Source organism: Loxodonta africana, chromosome 4 (assembly GCF_030014295.1).
Source record: "Loxodonta africana isolate mLoxAfr1 chromosome 4, mLoxAfr1.hap2, whole genome shotgun sequence".
Classification (NCBI taxonomy): domain Eukaryota; kingdom Metazoa; phylum Chordata; class Mammalia; order Proboscidea; family Elephantidae; genus Loxodonta; species Loxodonta africana.
This window is the reverse complement of record NC_087345.1, coordinates 49,637,133-49,653,922: the sequence shown is the minus strand read 5'-3', so window position 1 is coordinate 49,653,922 and position 16,790 is coordinate 49,637,133. Positions and strand designations below refer to the sequence as shown.

The following is a 16,790-nucleotide window of genomic DNA, read 5'->3' as shown; positions in this document are numbered from 1 at the left end:
AAGGAAAAATAGGATCAAAGCTAGAGGCCCTGATACATGGCATTAACAGGATACAAACCATAATTAACAACACATAAACTCCAGAAGATAAGCTAGATAACTGGGATCTTCTAAAAATTAAACACCTATGCTCATCAAAAGACTTCACCAAAAAAGTAAACAGAGGACCTACAGACAGGGAAAAAAAAAAATTGGCTATTACAAATCAGACAAAGGTCTAATCTCTAAAATCTACAGAAAAATCCAACAACTCTACAGCAAAAAGGCAATCCAATTAAAAATGGGCAAAGGATATGAACTGACACTTCACCAAAGACGACATTGAAGCTGCTAACAGACACATGAGGAAATGCTAGCAATCACTAGCCATTAGAGAAATGCAAATCAAAACTACAATGAGATACCATCTCACATCAACATTACTTACACAAATCAAAAAAATAGAAAATAACAAATGATGGAGAGGCTGCGGAGGGATTGGAACTCCTATGCACTGCTGGTGGGAATATAAAATAATACAATCATTTTTGGAAAATGATATGGTACTTCCTTAGAAAGCTAAACATGGAAATATCATATGATCTAGCAATCCCACTCCTAGGAATATATACTAAAGGAATGAGTCATTACATGAATAGACATATGCACAACTATGTTCATTGCAGCATTGTTCACAATAGCAAAAACATAGAAACAACCTAGATGCCCATCAGCAGATAAATGGATAAACTGTGGTACATACACACAATGGAGTATTAAGCAATGATAACAATGATGAACCTGCAAAGCACCTCATAACATGGCTGAATCTGGAGGGCATTATGCTGAGTGAAATAAGTCAATTACAAAAGGACAAACATATGAGACCACTACTATTAAAATTCATGAAAAGGTTTTCACACAAAAAGGGAACAATCTTTGATGGTTACAAGAGAAGGAAGGGATGAGGTTGGAAAAACACTAAATAGATAATGTATTAAGTGGTTACTTTGGTGAAGGGTAAACCAATACACTATACTGGGGACACCAGTACAACTTGTACAAGGCAAGGTCATGGAAGCTCCACAGACACATCCAAATGCCCTGAGGAACCAAGTTGCTGGGCTGAGGTCTATGGGGACTATGGTCTTGGGAACATCTAGCTCAATTGGCATAATATAGTTTTTAAAGAAAATGTTCTACATTCTACTTTGGTGAGTAATGTCTGGAGTCTTAAAATACTGTGAGCAGCCATCTAAGAAACTCCACCAGTCTCACCCCTTCGGGAGCAAGGGAATATGAAGAAAACTAAAGATACAAGGGTAAGATTAGTCCAGAGGACTAATGGACCACAACTACCACAGCCTCCACCAGGCTGAGTCCAGTACAATTAGATGGTGCCTGGCTACCAACACTGACTGCTCTGACAAGGATCCCAATAGAGGGTCCCATACAGAGCTGGAGAAAAATGTAGAACAAAATTCTAACTCACAAAAAAAGACCTGACTTACTGGCCTGACAGAGACTGGAGAAACCCCGAGAATATGGCTCCCAGACAACATTTTAGTTCAGTAATGAAGTCACTCATGAAGTTCACACTTTATCTAAAGATTAGACAGGCACATAAAACAAAACAAGACTAAAGAGGCGCACCAGCCCAGGGGCAAGGACTAGAAGGCAGGAGGGGCCAGGAAAGCTGGTAATAGGGAACCTAAGGTTGAGAAGGAAGACTGTTGACATGTTGTGGGGTTGTTAACCAAAGTCATAAAACAATATGTGTACTAACTGTTTAATGAGAAGCTAGTTTGTTCTATAAACCTTCATCTAAAATACTATAAAAAAAATAAATGACAAAGAGGTCTGTGAGGTCAAAGGAAACCCCGGTGGCATACTGGTTAAGTGCCATGGCTGCTAACCAAAGAATTGGCAGTTCGAATCCACCAGATGCTCCTTGGGAACCCTATGGAGCAGTGCTACTCTGTCCTGTAGGGTGGCTATGAGTCAGAATTGACTCTATGGCAATGGGTTGGTTGGTTGGTGAGGTCAAACTGTTTTCACAAAAAAAAAAAAAAAAAGGCAATTTAGGATTCTCCATATGTCTGTTAGTCATGCCTCTCATGATATTTTATTCATTTACTTTATTTTTAGAACACCATAAAGAAAAATGATTGTTGGAGATGTTAGAAGAAAAGTTTTAACTCTGCCCTCACTTGGGTAAGGGGTTTCACTTGGATAAAACTTTGCAAATTATCACCACCTGACTGATACTTGGAGCTAATTTCTCCACTCGCGTAAAAGCTATAAAGTGACAGTCTATTGGTTGCTAAAATCAGACTTGCTTTCTGGCACTATGTGGAATTATTACCACAACAGATAAATGAATTATTACCATAATATCCATGGGTGACTAGTTTCTTTCACTATTTTGAAAGCCGTTTGACAGGAATAACATATTCAGCTAGAGCATGCCATATTACCACAGTGGCCAGAGTAGGGACTGACAAGATGCCATTTTCCAGCTTGCCCGGATTGTGTGAACTACTTCATGGTGCTGTCACCCTGTAAGTATCTGCTTGAGCAATCACTTGACCTCTCTAGTAGATATCTTTATGCCATTTTAAGTAAATTTCAACAGAAAACAAACAAAAAATTGCTTTCCTAATCAAATTGCTTTCTCAACTTTAATTTTCCTTCAGAAAAATTTTAATGAAATTTGTTGTAGTTGTTAGATGGCATCGAGTCAGTTCTAAGTCATAGTGACTCTGTGTGCAACAGAAGGAAACACTGCCCCGTCCTGCACCATCCTCACAATCGTTGTTGCGCTTGAGCCCATAATGAAGTTTAAGCCTTTTAAAAGTCTGACTTTCTTAGCCTTAATTCCTACTATTCTCCTTCCCATTCTCTGCCATCTGATAATACTAGACCCAGTTGAAGATAAAGGTTAAGTCAGGGTAATCATAACAAAGAGAAAAAAAACAAGTGGGTGTCTTCTCATGTAATAGTCCAGCTAGTTGAGGTTAGTGAGACAGCTGAGCTCCGTGAGATCATTCAAATACTCAGGTTTCTCTCTCATTTGTGATGCCATTGACTGGACATCAGTCCCTCTCTGCATGGTCTAAGCTGAGTTGTGAGTCCCCTATACTCCAGTCAGTAAGAACAGAAAATGAGATGGAATCCAAGGCAGCAGTTTATTGATGAGCAAGTAAAGAAACTGCACACATCACTTGTGCTCACATGGCCACCTGTAAACACAAAGAAGGCCTGAACCTGTAACAGGCAGCTGGGAGGCCATATCCTCAGGAAGCCGAAGAGAGCAGATTTGAGGGTAGAGTCAGCAATCTATCAAACATGTTATTCGTTTTATGAAAAATTTTCAGATAACCTGGACAGGATTAATTGCCTTATTTTTTATATCTTACACGTAAGAATGTTATTGTACTTATCACATTGTATTTATTAAACATTTCAATGTCTACCTCAAATAAGAGACTTTAAACCCAATATAATGAGGGGAGAATTTTATTTAGGTACGTAGTTTCTAAGCCTTGGGCATGGTAGATGATCACTTTGTGTGACTGAATTGATTTCCATAGACTGTATTGTTGTGACAGTTAATTAAGTACAGAGATTATTACAACTTCCATTTTATACATGGGAGCCCTGAGGCTTACACAAAATCAAATGACTTATCAAAACCAAGTTCCAGATGAAACTAGGATTACAGTAAGCTTTTAGATTCCTTGTATAGTTTTATTAAAGCACGTCGAGCAATGTTGCAAATCTGCTCTGGCAAGGGAATCATTAATTTTGAAAAGTTAAACACTGGCTATTTGAATGACATTTCGTTTATTATATACGTGTGGTTATTTTTTTTAATGTCAACGTTCAAAGACATTTTTCTTCATCCTCCTACATCTTGACAATATGCAGAACCTAATACTTTCCTTCATGTGTTGTCATCTTACAATGTCCAGTTGGCTTTTTTTCCTAGGTGAATATTGCTAATCTCAAACAACACACAGGTTCTTGATAGTATTAAAATTGAGATCGCTGCTAGGATACAATATGAAAAATGCTACAAAGATACTGACTTATAACTAATAAAATGAATTTATTACAAAAACTTAAATTCACAGGTTAGTGGAGGAGAGCATGGAGGTGATGCTGAAATTTTAAAAATATCTTGGAAATTTAGTGGTGAGTACCTAGGCTCTAGAGTCAGACACACTTTGTGACATCCAAACTCAACGAATTTGTAGCTCTACAACTTTGGAAAGTCACTCTTCCTTTCTATGCCTCACCTGCCACATTCCTAAAATTAGGATAATTCCTTAAGGCTGGTTGTATGTAGTTGTTAGATGAAATCAAGTCAATTCCAATTCATAGTAACCCTATGTATAACAGAACAAAATGTTGCCTGGTCCTGTGCCATCCACACAATCGTTGCTATGTTTGAGCCCATTGTTGCAGCCACTGTAACAATTCATCTCACTGAGGGTCTTCTTCTTTATCACTGACCCTCTACTTTACCAGCATGATGTCCTTCTCCAAGGACCTGTCCCTTCTGATAACGTGTCCGAAGTAAGTGAGACAAAGTCTCACCATTCTCTCTTCTAAGGAGCATTTGGTTATACAGGATCATTTATTTAGCACCCTTCTGGGAATACACCACTTAGATTATTACTTAGATTATTAAAGGCAAATAATAAATTATAGCTATTATTACTCATTATCATTAGAGAAGGAGTCCTGGTGGCAAAGTGGTTAAGCGCGAGGCTGCTAACCAAAAGATCAGCTATTCGAACCCACCAACTGCTCCACAGAAGAAAGATGTGCCAGCCTGCTTCCATAAAGATTACAGCCTTGAAAACCCTATGGGGCCATTCTACTCTGCGATGTAGAATTGCTTGCTATGAGTCAGAATCAACTCACAGGCAACGGGATCATTACAGATTTAAGTGTTCTATGAGACATGACTGTAACTAATAAAAGATATTGAAGTAGCTTTGTTTAAATTAGCTGTAGCTTTGAATTGATCAATAAAAACAATTGTTTGTTTCTCTAAATCCCAGGCATTAGTATTCCTATTAGATTTTCTATTTTTTGCTCCCATAAAGAGAAAAATGACATAGTTTTTTAATTAGTCTGCATTATGCTTAAGTCAGTGGAGCAAAGCATGAAAATTTAGCATAGTCCAATGGGAAGAAAAGCAATTGTCAGAGGGAGTAATCACAAAAAAATGCAGAAATTGGCAAAGATCTTAAAAGTGGTGGAAAACAAATACATATGAGATGGCTATTTTTAAAAGAGAATAATGAAAACATTTTCATAGCCAAAAGTAAGAGAAAGAAGATAAATGAAAAAGAGGAGACATAAAAAAGAGAAAATAGTTTTCACTTGTGTATCTCTGAAAGTAAAGCGTTTTTATTATCTATTACTATCATTACCAATCTACCATCAATCTTGGAGCACCAGGCTCCTTACCAAAATAACAGCCTGGTAGAGATTTTGACTTAAACGGAGGACAAGCTCCTTAAATTAGCTTTGAAACTCATTACTGGTTGAATTATTTCTGTAATCAGTTAAGTGAAAATTGTGCATGTATTTGCACCGATGTGGAATTAAAGGAGTTAACGCTGATTAACCCAGTCACCATTTTGTAGTTTAGGATCTAAAGGAATGACCACCAATGGGTTAATTGTGACTATTTTTATTAGAATATTGTAAGAAATTAGTTTGTAATTATAGATTTAATATGACAAAGAAGACTGGCTCCAAAGTTAAAGTGTAGTAATTATCTCTTCATAAAACTCTACTTGTATCTTATGTCATTTTAGTCTATCATTTTATATGTAGCTGTGATTATACTTTTATTTATATATGGATGAGGTAAGATGGATTTAATTCAATTTCATGTTAGTTGCACTTGTAATTTTTCAGGAAAAATCTAAAAGGATGGGCACATCAGAACCTAGTTTCTCCTAACTAGAAGCATTCTTATTAAAGCATACTTGAATTTATTAACATTTAATTCTTTTAGTATAGGAAAATGTTTTAGTAAAGATAAGTGTAAATTGAGAATAAACTGTCCTGGGTTTCAGTGAAACTATTTGTTTCATTCAAACAAAGATGATAAAATATATATATATATTTGTTTCATTCAAAGGTGATAGTGATCATAAAAAAATCCTCTGTAATATTTATAGATTTTTTTATAGCACTAACTTATTTCATTCATGCTAATGAGTTATTGCTAACTCCTTCAAGTACAAATCTTTGAAACATATTATGGAAAAGGAAATAACAATATAATTCAACCACTCAGAATTCAGAAATAAAAAATATCCATTATATGGAGTCTATAATTAATTAGTAAGTTCAAAGCACTTTAACTCTTATAAAGAAAAATAGATTTTGAAAATACTTTTTTTTTTTTTGTTTTAATCAGTTATCTAAGGTCACAATAAGGAGGACTGGTGATGCTAATGGTGAAGCATTGGGCTGCTAACTGAGTGGATGGCAGTTCAAATCCACTCAGCCGCAGAAGGACCTAGTGACCTGCTTCCTTAAAGATTATAGCCACAGAAACCCTACGGGGTTGTTCTACTCTGTCACACGGGGTCATTATGAGTAGAAAATTACTCTACGGCAGCCAACAACAACAAGGTCAAGATAATCATGCATAATAAATGACCACAAAAAAAAAACAGCAGAATTCCAGAGTAAGCATGTATTGCTCACCCATCTGCTATTTGTGGGCTAGGCTGTTCTACTGATCCCAGCTGAGCCCACTTGTGTTTTCCTCCCTTGAGTGGCTATTGAATGATTTGGCTGGATTCTGTTGAGGTGACTAAGAGGAGTCAGCTCTGCTCCACATATCTCTCAGCCTGTAACAGGCTGGCTTGGGCCTTTTCTCACAGTGGTGATCACAAAGGATCAAGAGAGTAAACAGGGGAAAAAAAAAAAAAAACACAACCTTGGAGGCATGGACTGGGAAATAAAGAACACCATCAATTCCACAGTATAAAATTAGCCAAATAAGTTCTAAGTCCAGCTCAACATCAAAGTGGAGGGAAATCTCTGACTTTTTAGTTATAAGGACTGCAAAGCCAGTGGCAAAGAGCATGAGTATAAGGAGAGATAAAAGACAGTGACCATATAGAAAATCTACAATTTTTTCATATTTTACAATTTTTTTTTGTTTTACTTTACACTCATTAGCCAAACAAATCACCTATAAACCAAACCAAAACAAACCCTGTTGCCATCTAGTCAATTCCTACTCGTAGTGACCCTACCTATAGGGCAAAGTAAAACTGTGCCATAGGGTTTCCAAGGAACAGCTGATGGATTCAAACTACTGACCTTTTTGAGAGCAACCAAGCTCTTAAACACTGTGCCGCCAGGGCTCCAAATTGCCTATGTTGTCGTTGTTGTTAGGTGCCCTTGAGTCAGTTCCAACTCATAACGACCCTATGTACCACAGAACGAAACACTGCAGGGTCCTTCACCATGCTCACAATCATTGCTATGTACATAGGCAGTTATTATGCTCTAAGAGTTAAATAATGTATTTCTCTTCTTTGTATTTCTGAACTGTGTGGTAACTATACATGCTTCTAAAACTCAAAAGTAATTTCTACTTTGATCACTTTAATCATATTTTATCAACTGAGAAAATAAGTTGAACATCAACAAATCCTAATGACTTATTAGATATGTACACAGTTGTCATTTTATACACTGTAAAATGGTTGTCCACCATCATAGTAAGCATTCTTGTGCTTATACAACCATCTTAGCAACGGGAAGTAGACCATGTGATGATACATGTTTGCCTTCATAAGACTTTACAAAATTTCTGGATAAGAAGGTGAAATGCAGTAGGTATTAAAATTTCCATTTCTTCACCTCAGTTCTAGAGAACATAATTATGAATTCTTAAAAGATGCACAGGGAATAAAAATCCCCTTAATCTCATATCTAAGAAGAAACATAATTCTTCCAAAAATTACATTAATATTCAATTGTTTCCTGTTACTTTATGTTTACTTCCTCAAATTGATTTAATAAAGATCTGCACCTTCAGAATGATTGTTGTTAGGTGCCATTCAAGTCAGTTATGACTCATAGTGAACCTGTGTACAACGGAAGGAAACACTGCCTGATCCTGAGCCATCCTCACAACTGTTGTTAGCTTGTGCCTATTGTTGCAGCTACAGTGTCAATCCACCTCCTTGAGGATCTTTTTTTCACTGACCCTGTACTTTACTAAGATGATGTCTTCTGCAGAGATCCATTCCTCCTGATAGCGTGCCCAAAGTATGTGAGATGAAGTCTGTCCTTGCTTCTAAGAAGCATTCTGGCTGTACTTCTTCCAAAACAGATTTCTTCACTCTTCTGGCGGTGGAGGGTATATTCAAGAAGTCTTCTTCAGTAGACTTGCCCAGTGCAGTAGACTTGGACATTGATTGTGAATCAAAGTACAATGAAATTCTTGACAACTTCAATCTTTTCTCTGCTTTTTATGATGGTGCTTATTGGTCCAGTTGTGAGGATTTTTGTTTTCTTTATTTTTTTATGTTTAGGTATAATCCACAATGAAGGTCTTTGACCTTCATCAATAAGTGCTTCAAGTCTCTTCACTTGCAGCAAGCAAGGTTCTGTCATATGCAAATCTCAGATTGTTAATGAGTCTTCCTCCAATTCTGATGTTGCATTCCTTTTTCATATAGTCCAGCTTCTCGGATTATTTTCTCAGCATACAGATTGGCTGCGTATGGTGAAAGTATATAACAATGATGCACACCTTCCTTGATTTTAAACCACACAGTATCCCTTTGTTCTGTTCTAACGACTGCCTCTTGGTCTGCGTACAGGTTCCACATGAGCACAATTAAAAAACAACAAGAAAAAAACAAAACCCATTGGCATCCAGATGAGTCCAACTCATAGCAACTCAATATGACAGAGTAGAACTGTCCCAGAAGGTTTCCAAGGATCAGCTGGTGGATTCAAACTGCTGACATTTTGGTTGGCAGATATAGCTCTTAACCACTGTGCCAACAGAGCCCCATGAGTGCAATTAAGTACTCTGGAATTCACATTCTTCACAATGTTATCCATAATTTGTTATGATACATACATTTGAATGTCTTTGCATAGTTAATAAAACACAGGTAAAAGTCTTTATGGCATTTTCTACTTTCAGCCAAGATCCATCTGATATCATCAATAATATCTCCTGTTCCAAGTCTGCTTCTGAATCTGGCTTGAATTTCTGGCAGTTCCATGTTGATATACTGCTACAACCATTTTTGAATGATCTTCAGCAAAATTTTACTTATGTATGATATTAATGATATTGTTCAATAATTTTCATATTTGGTTACATCAGCCTTTCCTTGGAATGGCACAAATATGGATCTCTTCCAGTTGGTTGGCCAGGTAGCTGTCTTCCAAATTTCTTGGCATAGATGAGTGGCCACCTCCAGCACTGCATCTGTTTGTTGAAACATCTCAATTGGTGTTCCATCAGTTCCTTGAACCCTGTTTTTCACCGGTATCTTCAGTGCAGCTTGGACTTCTTCCTGCAGTACCATCAGTTTCTCATCATATACTACCTCCTAAAATGGTTGATTGTCGACCAATTATTTTTGGTACAGTGACTCTGTGTATTCCTTCCATTTTCTTTTGATGCTTCCTGCATCATTCAACTTTTTTGATCATAGAATTCTTCAATATTGCAACTCGAGCTTGAATTTTTTCTTCAATTATTTCAGCTTGAGAAATGCCAGGCATGTTCTTCCCTTTTGGCGTTCTAACTCCAGGTCTTTTCACATGTTATTATAATACTTTCCTTTGTCTTGTAGAACCATTCTTTGAAATAACCTGTTTAGCTCTTTTACTTCATCATTTCTTCCATTCACTTTAGCTACTCTACATTCAAGAGCATCTTTCAGAGTCTCTTAACATCTATTTTGGTGTTTTCTTCTTTTCCTGTCTTTTTAATGACCTTTTGCTTTCTCCATGTATGATGTCCTTGATGTCATTCCACAACTCATCTGGTCTTCAGTCACTAGTGTTAAATGCGTCAAATCTATTCTTAAGATGGTCTCCAAATTCTGGTGGGATATACTCAAGGTTATATTTTGGCTCTCTCGGACTTGTTTTCATTTTCTTCAGCTTTAACTTGAATTGCGTATGAGCAATTGATGGTCCCTTCCACAGTGGGCCCCTACCTCATTCTGACTGATGATATGGAGCTTTTCCATTGCCTCTTTCTGCAGAGGTAGTCAGTTTGATTCCTGTGTATTCCATCTGGCGAGACCACATGTATGGTTGCCATTCATATTGTTGAAAAAAGGTATTTGCAATGAAGAAGTCATTGGTCTTGTGTAATTCTATTATACAATCCTGGGGTCATTTCTATCACTAAGGCCATATTTTCCAACTATTGATCTTTCTTCTGTGTTTCCAACTTTCACATTCCAGTCACCAGTAATTGTCAATGCATCTTGATTGCATGTTTGAACAATTTCAGACTGCAGAAGTTGGTAAACCCTTCAATTTCTTCATCTTTGGCCTTAGTAGTTGGTGCATAAATTTGAATAGTCCTATTAACTGGTCTTCCTTGTACGTGTATGGATATTATCCTATCACTGACAGTGTGGTACTTCAAGATAGATCTGGAAATGTTCTTTTTGTTGATGAATGCAATGCCATTTCTGTTCAATTTGTCATTCCTGGCATAGTAAACATATGATTGTTTGATTCAAAATGGCCAATACCAGTCCATTTCAGCTCACCGATGCCTAAAATATCAAAGTTTATGCATTCATTTCATTTTTGATGACTTCCAGTTTTCCTGGATTCATATTTCGTACATTCCATGTTCCAATTATTAATAAATGTTTGTAGCTCTTTCTTCTCATTTTGAGTCATGCCACATCAGCAAATGAAGATCCCGAAAGCTTGAATCCACCTACGTCATTGAGGTCGACTCTATAGGGTCTCTATAAGTCAGAATCGACTTGACAGCAATGAGATTTTTGGTTGGTACTTTGAGGAGGTAGCTCTTCCTGGTCATACTGAATGTCTTCCAACCTGAGGGGCTCATCTTCTGGCACTACATCAGACAATGTTCCACTGTTATTCACAAGGTTTTCACTGGTTAATTTTTTCAGAAGTAGACTGCCAGATCCTTCTTCTTAGTCTCTCTTAGTCTGGAAGCTCTGCTGAAATCTGTCCATCATGGGTGATCCTGATGGTATTTGAAATACCAGTGGCATAACTTTGTGTGTCACAGCAACAAGCAAGCTACTACAGTATGACAAACTGACATGTGGGGATTAATACCTGTATTAACTCACAAGTCTTGAATTGTGCAGTTTCTGTCCCAAACCTATTTTTTAATATCCTTAAAGCAATAGTTTCTTCCCAAACATGTTATTCAATAAGTGATCTAGTGATTCCAAAAGTAATCATTGGCCTTATAGCAAACTTCCAAATGAAAAGTTAAAAGAAAAGTGGTATTTCCTACTTGGCAGTAAAATTACTGTTTTGATACTGAACTTAAAAAAAAAAAGTCAGGCCAGTTTGCTGTTGCAAGCAGATACACTAGTGTACTTATTACACAAGGCAGAAAATTTGGCTTGTTCACTGCTCAATCATTATATCCCGAAATAGAGTCTGATACAGATTATGGCTCAATAAATATTTTTTGAATAAAATATTGGTTAGCTGAATGAATGATGTTGTTATGTAATTGAATAACATTGCTTTTTGGTGACTTGGAAGTAGTCAACAGAGGATTTTCCACAATCTACATAACTAAGAAATAATAAAAACGTGTTGTAAGTGCTATAAGATCCTTCATAAATTTCTTGAGAGTGACATGAATAATCCCAAGATAAAGATCAGAGCTAAAAAGACTACATTCCATTTTCAAGATTTGTATACTTTTGCAGATTTCATTTTAGATTCATGGCTGTTTGAGTTTTTCACTGTCAAATCAGAATGGTTCCTTGGAGTTACCCTAGGCGCCAAAAGATCATATTGTTAGAATAAAAATCTAAGACTATGTTTAAGTTCAACCACTTCAACCACATACACTCAGAAATTTATAAAATTTAAGGAAAATTTTACTTACACTAAGCCAGGAGCTGCACGTCTATTAAATTTGCAGAAGAACATCCATAAGCAACAGAAGTTTGAAAAACAATAAATTTTCTAAAATTTCCATTTTTGTTATATTTGTGAGGTTTTCCAAAGTCAATATAAAATCATTATTGTGTGATTAAGTTATTATAAAGTCCATAATTAGATTCAATATGTAGAGAATCATGAACCATGGATTTGCTATTATTTAAAAAATGGTGTTCTGGTAAAAAGAAAAACTATATGCGTTATTATTAAAGGTAAATTCACTGCATTCGTCTTTTTCTATTCACCATATAATAGCTTGTTCTAAGAAACACTTGGACATTATCATCTTTAGTACTTTTTTAGGAAGAATCCATTTGGGAAGTCATTCAAAACCTCTGGAAGGGAGAGGGTAGAAGAAAGGACTAGGGGATAGGCACATAAGTAGATTCAAATAATGCAAATTTTTCTTGTTCTTAAGTTTTAGTGAAGAGTTCAAGAGTATTATATTATTATGTCTTTTCACTTATATTTTTGTTACATGTAAGTGATAAAAACCAAAAATCCAAACCCGTTGCCGTCGAGTTGATTCCAACTCATAGAGACCCTATATGACAGAGTAGAACTGCCCCATAGGGTTTCCAAGGAGTGACTGGTGGATTTGAACTGCCGACCTTTTGATTAGCAGCTGTAACTTCTTACTGCTGTGCCACTAGGGCTCCATGTAAGTGATGCATATATCAAATATTACATTAATGTAATAAATGAAATTCATTTTCAGAAATGCAGAATGTAGCTAAAATTATTTATAAACATCAATTATGCTGAACTATTTTCAACTGTAAAAATATCATGCAGAAAACACTTCAGGAATAACATTGCCCAGATTTGTATCCTGAAGACAAAGAAAACCTTAGTATTTTTACATGAGATTTTTACGTATCATCTGGTCAAGGTATGAATACATTGTTTCTTGATAACTTGAGAGAAATCAAAGCAGATTATTGTTTCCACAACAGAAAATAATGAAGATATACTGTTCATTCATTTTAATTAAAAGAAAGTAGGTTTTTTGTTTGTAGTTAAATTGTAAGGGAATTTAAGATTAGGAAGACTACATTAATTTAAGAGTACAATTTATTGTTTATAACAATCCCTGTTTCTAAGTATGTGGTTAAAAACTGTATACGTGTATAGCTCTTTTTTTTTTTCTCTTGTGTGGGTAGGGTATCAATAGAAGCATTTAATTTAGGTATTAAATAAACAAAAATTTGCATAGGTTACCAAGGAGTTACAACCAGGAACTACAATACATAATTTAATGTAATTGATAAGATATAATAAAGTGATAGAAAATACCAGTTTTCCAGTATCTAGAAAATTCAATTTTTTAATGCAAGGAAAACATCAATATGAAATTTTTGATATATAATATATTCAAAAAATTAAATAAATTTTGACAAATTACAATAAGAACAAACCAAACCTATTGCTTTTGAGTCATCTCTGAATTACAGTAAGTTGGATATTACAATTACATTGGATTTTGCCATTTTGCCAGAACTAACATTGCAAAATATAAATGTCTGGGCTCTCAAAAATTATTTTACACCATTATTTATGTTTTTGTTTTTTTCTTTTTGGCTCAGAGGATTAATTGACATTTACCCATCCCAACCCATCTCCTACTCATCCTGCCTTCACTGGTTGCAAGTGAGAACCAACTAACTCATGTTATTTTAATCCAAAAAGAAAAGGACATTTACTAACACATGTAAAAAAGTCAAGAGGGTTCATTCGACTTCAGATACTGCTGCATCCAGCAGTGTCAAGAATTAAAGCAAGGACATCAGTCCTCTCTGTCTATTCAGCTTTATTTGGAAAACATTATCAGGCAGATTCTACCCAGAGAGTGATGACAAAGACTATTGGAAGATTGACAGATTCACGTTTATATTCTCTCGACTTGGTTAATCTGACAAAAAGCGAAGGCATTTTATTCAGTTGATTCTACAGAATTCCCAGGGCCGATTTCCATTGGTATTCCTCAGTATCATGTATATTCCTGAAACAATCTTTGTGAAGGGCTCTTACTGGCTAGACTTGAGTGATAAACATGTGGTTTAAGACGGGGAGGAAATGATTCTTAAAGGAAAATCAAATATAGTAACCAAAATAAAAATGAAGGTATTCTGGGCATAAAACCAACAAATAAAAATGCCCATATAGACCTTAGTACCTAATATGCAAACATATGTTTTTCCCATATAAACAATTTTTAAAAAAGTTGTTTTATTGAACTCACTCCATCTGTATATATGGCTATAACTCAATTTAATTAATGTAATCATCAGGAATTCTGGGATGCTGTAATGATATACACTCCCCTTGTCAAGCACTTAAAGGGTAAATGAGTGATTCAGCTACATCGAACCTACCCAGTACACATTGTTGGAAAAGCATTCACTACAATAAATATTCATACTTAGAACGTGGAGGAATGGGAAGTTGTACACAACAGTCAATGGTTTTTACCAGATACCATATTCTTCAAACAAGAACTGGAAGTATGCTAGTTGTGTGAATTAAATTGCTTTTCTGTTTATAACATCTCAAATGAACATTTTTACTCTATCCCCTCAGTGCCCATCTCCTCCATTCTTCATACGTGATTAAACTTACGCAATTTAAAGAAGCCTTAGTCCCATTGAACTGCCCCTACTTTTGGCTAATGTTCTCTTGCCCCTGGGCTGCTGTGCCCTTTTATTTTCATTTTGTTTTATGGGCCTGTCCAATCTTTGGCTGAAGGGCCAACCTCAGGAGTGACTTCATTACTGAGCTGAAAGGGTGTCCGGGGGCTATACTCTCAGGATTTCTCCAGTCTCTGTAAGGTCAGCAAGTCTGGTCTTTTTTTTTTTTTGAGTTAGAATTTTGTTCACGTTTTTCTCCAGCTCTGTCCAGGACCCTCTCTTGTGATCCCTGCCAGAGCAGTCAATGGTGGTAGCTGGGCACCATCTAGTTGTACTGGACTTAGTCTGGTGGAAGCCATTGTAGATATGGTCCGCTAGTCCTTTGGATTAATCTTTCCTTTGTATTTTATTTGTGTTTTTAATTTTCTTCATTCCCCCTTGCTCCTGAAGGGGCGAGACCAGTGGAGTATCCTAGATGGCTGCTCACAGGCTTTTAAGACCCCAAACGCTACTTACCAAAGTAAAATGTAGAACATTTTCTGTATAAACTATGTTATGCCAATTGAGCTAGATGTTCCCTGAGACCATGGTCCCCACAGCCCTCAGCCGAGCAATTTTATCCTTCGTGGAGTTTGGATGTGTAAATGGAGCTTCCATCTTGCTTTGTACTAGTTGTGCTGGCCTCCCCAGTATTGCATACTGTCTTACACTTCACCAAAGTTACCACTCATCTATTGTCCATTTAGTGTTTTTTCATCCCTACCTCCCCCCCATAACCATCAAAGATTGTTTCTTTTTGTATGTAAACCTTTTCATGAGTTTTTACAGTAGTGGTCTCATACAATATTTGTCCTTTTGTAATTGACTTATTTCACTCAGCATAACGTCCTCCATATTCATCCATGTTATGAGATGCTTCACAGATTCACCATTGTTCTTCATCATTGCATAATACTCCATTGTGTGTATGTACCACAGTTTGTTTATCCATTCGTATGCTGATGGGCACTTAGGTTGTTTCCATCTTTTTGCTATTGTGAACAATGCTGCAATGAACAGGGTTGTGCATATGTCTATTAGTGTGACAACACTTATTTCTCTAGGATATATTCTTAGGCCACTCCCAGATCATGAAATAGTGGTTTCTATTTTCTTCCTCCATTTCTCTTTCAATTAATACTCACCATAAAGTCTTAAAATGTATACCCCAATCATATCATTACTCTGAAAAAATTCTTTAAAGATCAACAAAGTCCAAAGTTCTTTTATCAAAGATTACTCTATTTAACCTCTCTACAGACTTTAATAGTAATAGAAAAACTATACATCTGAAATGGTTAAGCACTGGGCAAATAACCAAAAGGTTAGGGGTTTGAACTCACCCAGAGGCACCTCAGGAAAAAGGTCTGGTGATCTGTTTCTGAAAGACCACAACCATGAAAAATTTATGGGTTGGTGCTTGCTTCAGCAGCACATATACTAAAATTGGAATGATACAGAGTTAAGTAGAATGTTCCTGAGAAAGGATGCACGTAAATTCATGAAGTGTTCTATATATTTTTAGCTTAACTAGTAAAAAAATGTCTGCTTTGGGCATCATGCTCTTTTAAAAACTACCTATATTGGAACAAAGAGGCAAAATCTACTCAAAAGATTAGGTAGGAACCTTAGAGGACAGTGATTTTATGTTAATGGAGGAGGAACAACTAAGAAAAGGAGTGAGAATGGTTGTGCAACTCAAAGAATGTAATAATGTCACTGAATTGCACATGTAGAAACAGTTGAATTGATATATGTTTTGGTGTGTATGTTCTCAACAAGAAAATAAAATTTTAAAAAATGCTGTTGGTTAGAGTTCTACTCAATGAGACGGAATTGATTTGAAGGCAACTGGTTTGATTAATCATTAAAATAGGATTTTAGTTCAAGAAAATGTATACAATGGAAAAAATATCAATTGAAAAATCTTTAAATATC

At 36.0% G+C, this 16,790-nt stretch overlaps 1 non-coding gene across 1 annotated transcript; it reads left to right on the top strand.

Annotated features, from left to right (window-relative positions):
• The first annotated feature begins 16,268 nt into the window (after positions 1-16,268).
• On the top strand, positions 16,269-16,373 carry LOC111748479 (U6 spliceosomal RNA). Its single transcript, XR_002784199.1, has one exon. It is a non-coding gene; the product is annotated as a U6 spliceosomal RNA (small nuclear RNA).
• The last annotated feature ends 417 nt before the right edge of the window (positions 16,374-16,790 follow it).